The sequence below is a fragment of the Lactuca virosa genome, chromosome 5 (assembly GCF_052849685.1).
Source record: "Lactuca virosa cultivar CGN04683 chromosome 5, Lactuca_virosa_CGN04683_v6, whole genome shotgun sequence".
Taxonomy (NCBI): Eukaryota; Viridiplantae; Streptophyta; class Magnoliopsida; order Asterales; family Asteraceae; genus Lactuca; species Lactuca virosa.
In genome coordinates, this window is record NC_136430.1 from 402,299,595 (window position 1) to 402,305,594 (window position 6,000).

The following is a 6,000-nucleotide window of genomic DNA, read 5'->3' on the forward strand; positions in this document are numbered from 1 at the left end:
GTAGCAATAGAGAATAAAGACAGTTTTTACCTTAGGGCAATTTGGTAAAAATAGCAACATACTTGGCTTGTTTGTTGTTCTGATAATATCAACATATTAGGGTATAATGTTTCTAATATGTTAGGTTTTGAAAGTATAATGTTGTAATTGGTATAATGTTATACTTGGTTGGATTTTCAGACTACAATCTCTTATATGAAAAAAAAATGGAAAGTATTATCAGTAACTAATACCAAACAAGTTTCAAATTCCAAAGTGCAATGTTTTAATAGGTTAAAACTTTCATGTGCTCTTTATAAGGAAAAGGTTAAAAAGTACAATATCTTAACATGTTAATTCTTGAAAATTCACCACTATAAATAAAGGTAAAATGATAAAATTAAAGAAAGTTTACCCTACTAGACATTTTGCATGTATATTAAGTAATCAGCAAAGTATAGTTTGGCAGCTTGTAATCAGTGGATAGAATGCATAATCACCCAACACAACACCCTTATTTGAGATTCAATGGAACTAAAAGTGAACCTTCAAACATTAACAGAAAAGTTGAATAAGAACACAAAAAGCATCAAGTGTTTTATGGTGTTGAGGGTAAAAACATACACTTTGATTCTCAGGTGCATTTCTTTTCCATTTCTCCACCATAAGTTCTTTATTTGGTTTCTAAAACCTTTTCTTGTTACAGAGTAATGAATGGAATCTGTCAAAGGAATTGGAATTACAAATAACAATTAATCTCAGAGTAATGTAACGGAACTTGTGGTGCACAGAATATTTATTAAATGAATAAATTTTTCAATGGAATTGGAATCTGTCATGTGTATGGTCGATAGAAAATAGAAAGGATATTGATTCCATTCATTTCTTTTTTTGTGTTTATTTTGCAATTCTATCAAAAAATTTGAAGTGAAATTATGTTAAATGACCGAAAACCCCTTTAGTGATTCTTTTAATAAAATAATAGAATTGCTATTTACTGCAAAAGATTTTATGTATGAAACAATTATTAAACACTAATTATATAAACATCAAACTACATGCTCTGATTTCATAAACATATGACATTAAAATTGACTTATGAAGAAAAATAAATAATTGATTATAGATATCTACATTTATAGGGTCGTATATTCAGATAAAATCATTTGAATACAGATTTTGGGGGAATCTAATGAAATTCAGTTCCATCCATTTTGTTAACCAAATGTGTAACTGAAGGAATCTCCCATTCCAATTCCTTCAAATTTCTATGAAATTCATGAAACAAACACAACCTAAGTTTCTCTTGAGATTAAAGTAGAAAAAGGTAGAAAAGAAAAACAACATGCTGATTTAGAACATGTCATGTTAGGAATAATATCTTAGGATGATAGATTTATCATGAACAAAATCCTTCAACTGTTGCATTTGAGAATGGTTAAAGAGTTAATATTTATGGATAGTTATACTATTATATAGCCTTAAAAAAATTGTTTTTTTTTTCAGAAAGAACCTCATCCACATCCTCTTTGTTGAGTAAACACCGAGATGCTGACTTGGAGAAGCATTAGACATCTGTCAAAAAAATCCAAGTCATTCAAGCTTTATTTTATAAAAAGATGGTAACAAATTGTATATTCATGAAATGCACTTACATAAAATTCCATGGATTTGGTTCATGATCAAGTGCCCCATCTTGCAATCATTTATCCCAATTGTATTTCTAATTTCTGCCAATATCTTAGTTGCTCTATATCACATGCAACTATGAAATTCACACACACACACACACATACACACACACATATATATATATATATATATATATATATATATATATATATATATATATATATATATATATATATATATATATATATATGTATATATATAGGGCTAGGTTATTTTGTTTCTTACATTTATTGTGTGCTAAAATGCACCAATAGGAATTTAGTAAATTAAATAGTTATTTAATTAAATAAATATAGATATTAAATGATTTCCATAATTATATGTATATTAAATGATATCCATAATTATAATTCTCTTTTTATGGAAACTAATTAAATTCGTCATTAATGTCAAGCAATAAGATTCTTTCAGAATGAATTCACATCTAGGTTTCATACTATATTATAAAGGAAGCATTTTTTCTTTCACCACATTCATTTGAAACTCTCATGTATTTTTCCTTTCACCACATTCATTTGAAACTCCCATGACTTTTCAATTTCTTTCTAATAATGATTATAAGTTGGTTAATAAGATTAAATAAATATCAAACCTAAAGTTTAATCATATATAAACTAAATTTCAATATTAAAAGAATATCTTTACTTTTACTTATAAAATTATGTTTTTTTAACTTTTTACATATTATACTTAATTTATTAGTTTTAATATATTGGTCGATGTAAACCATTATCATTTTAAAGCTACAACTTTTGAACAATTTGTATAAAATATTTAAATTATAAAATTAAATATAATATTACAGGACCAACTTAAATATAAATTTTAGTTTAACTTAAACAACTCAAATAATATTTATAAATAGTTAAAAGTGATAAGTTGTAGTGTCTTTCTAATAATGATTATAATTTGGTTAATAAGGTTAAATAAATATCAAACCTAAAGTGTAATCATAAATAAACTAAATTTCAATATTAAAATAATATCTTTACTTTTACTTATAAAGTTATGTCTTTAACTTTTAACATATTATACTTAATTTATTAGATTTAACACGTTGTCGTGTGTAAACCATTATCAGTTTAAAGCTAAATGCAAAAACTAAATTGTAATATCAATACTATTTTCTAAAGATATTTGTATAATCGTTAAAAAAATTTTAATAAGTAGCTTAAAATAACTTACAATAACAATAGTTAAAAATAACTCTATATAAATGATTATATTGTTACATTTAAAAATAAAAAAACAATGTCTGATGTTTTAAATAATTATAATGCTAGAAAGTAAAACGTTAAGAAAATAAATTTTAAAAAATTAACTAACAATAACAAAAACTATAAATAACGTTAAGTCATATATTATATTTAATTTTATTCATGAGTAACTCGCGGGTAGAAGTCATTCAAACGATTGAAATTATATAGTTATAATACATGTATATATTATCATATAATTCAAAATAATCAATATATTATATCAATTTAGTATACAAATTATTATATCAAATTTAACAACAACGTTATTGTTATATTTAAAAAAAACATATATTTGTAAAGATTTAACTATGTAGGTGTTTCTACGCAACGCGCGGGCATTCGCCTAGTTTATATATGAATTCGTATTTTGTTTCAGGACTCACTCACTTAAAATACAATAAAGTTGCATGGAATATGAAGAACGAGAGTGTATTCTACTACAATACACTCTCATTCTGCTGGAATACACTCTCATTCTTCTAGATATAAATTTATTCTGAAAGAAAATTATTGTTGACATTAATGACGAATTTAATTAGTTTCCATAAAAATGAATTATAAGTATGGATAGCATTTAATATACATATAATTAATACTAAATTCTTATTGGTGCATCGTAGCACACAATAGATGTGAGAAACATTTGAACATATATATATATATATATATATATATATATATATATATATATATATATATATTCAATATTTTTTGCATCATAATAAAATTGATATTTAAGAAATGCAAAAACCTTTTTGAAGATCCATCTTGGTTATCGTGGACCAAAACAGAAAAGATCCACAAAGTTGTTGATAGGAAGGATTTTTTTCATTTGAAGAAACAACCTCATTCATTATAATTAAAGCCATATAATTTTAAATGGGAGAATGAGCAACAATGCACTTTAAAAACTTACATGCAACAGGATGACCAAAGGCTTCATGAACTGAAAAGTTCAGATTCGATTTGTTTAGTCTATCTTCGTTTATATTGAAAATACTACTTTTTCTTTTTTATTTATATTTTATATTTTTTAATATTTATTAAATTATAGAAAAAAAGCACATACCCCTATCCTTAAGACTCATCTTTCCTAACCATCATTGAATTATTCGCTAGGTACGCCCCTCTTCATCACTTCTTTTTAGTTTTAGATATGTTTTTTCTCCTCTCATTCTCATTTTCTATCTATTGTCGGTACACCAACCTTCATATCTCTTGAAACTTTTGTTGATCATCTCCTTTTTGTCACTTTTTTTTCTCTATTATGGTCTTCTTTATCTTTCACCGTCATCCCACCAATGTTCCCCCCTCACTCGTCTTTCTATCCTCTCCTACTCAACTTGTTGAATCAAACCATGTAATATGACGAGTCAAGGGAAACTCACATTGCCTTTTATATTTGAGCTAGCGGTCTTAGCATATGTCTACGCTAATGGCCACATTGTATGATTTTAAAGACCCGACAGTGTGAAGTCTAAGTCTTGCACTACAAGCATAAATCATGGTACTTTGTAATAAAGATCAACTGAATATAGAGTTTTCAAAGATAACAAAATACTCACTAATCCTTAGGGATTGCAATCACGGATGTACCTAGTCTTTATGTAAAACTAGTGTTTTGTTAATTTTAAAACTAATATCTTATGGGGGGAGGGGGGGGAGAGAAAACTAGGACATAGAGGAGGTGGCGAATAGAGTAAGCCGAATAATATCATGCAAGTAAACATCCAATAAGAAAAAGAAGAGACATGACATGTGTATCGAAGTCTTCTTCAATGAGAGGACATGTAGATAAAGACGACGAACCGTTCTTGATGGGGAGCAGATGAGACGAGAGAGAAGAGAGATGGATAAGACATATGAGAGAAGATAAATTGTTTAATTGTCTTCTAGGAGCCACATCATAGTTATGTGGCAAGTGGCAACCGGTCGAAACCTCCTGAAATGGTTAAATGGTGACAAAATTGATAGTTTAAGTGGTTAATTAGCACGATTAGAGCTTTAGTGACCAAACTATGACAAAATTAAAACTTCCATGATAAAAAAAAAGTTAATGCTCATTGTTTATTTAAGTTTCATATTTGTATTGGTAGCTTTAGTGACCAAACTATGACAAAATTAAAACTTCCATGATAAAAAAAAAGTTAATGCTCATTGTTTATTTAAGTTTCATATTTGTATTGGTATTTTTATATCGGAGGTTTTTGTAGATTTTATAATTTTATATTTAATTATGATGTAATACTAATGTCATCCGGTTATTTGGATCAGTCGAACCGATAGAACCATCAAATCAATAAGATGATTAGTCTGATTTTCAAAACATTAATAATGTATAAACTACATATAAACTAGTTTTCACTTTAGATAACCAAATCACTTACATAAATATTAATTTATAATATGTTTATAAAACTTGACTTTAACATTATTTTACTAAAATATAAAACTAAAAGTTTATTATTATTATTTTCACACTTTACAATAAAAGTTATATACAAATATACCATATCTTCTAAAATACAATAAATAAGCATAATCTTTTTCTAATTGGTACTATTTGTCTTATAAGTTCATATATTTTGATAAATCTTATAATCTGTATATATTTTATAAGTGCGACTAACATAACTCTTTTTATATTACCATAAATTAATAATCAAGTAAATTAGAATATACCAACTATTTAGATTATAAAATAAAATTAATTAAATTTTAAATAATAGAAAAAATGAGAAAGCGCTCAACCAAGTAATGATATAATTACCGTATTACACTTGTCATTTAAAAAAAAACAATTTAAAATTAAAACTAATTAATATCTCATGGGGAGGTGGTGAATAGAGTGAGCCGAATAATATCATGCAAGTACGTAAAATATCCAATAAGAAAAAGAAGAGACATGACATGACACGTGTATCGAAGTTGTGTATTCTAGATTTGAAGTTGGTGCATGCGACCGGAACGTCAATGCGGAGGCCTCCTGACTTTCCCTTTCTATTTTTGTAATCGTCAACCCCTACATATACCACACACCGCCCATTTTTCTCATCACTTTCATCCTCAC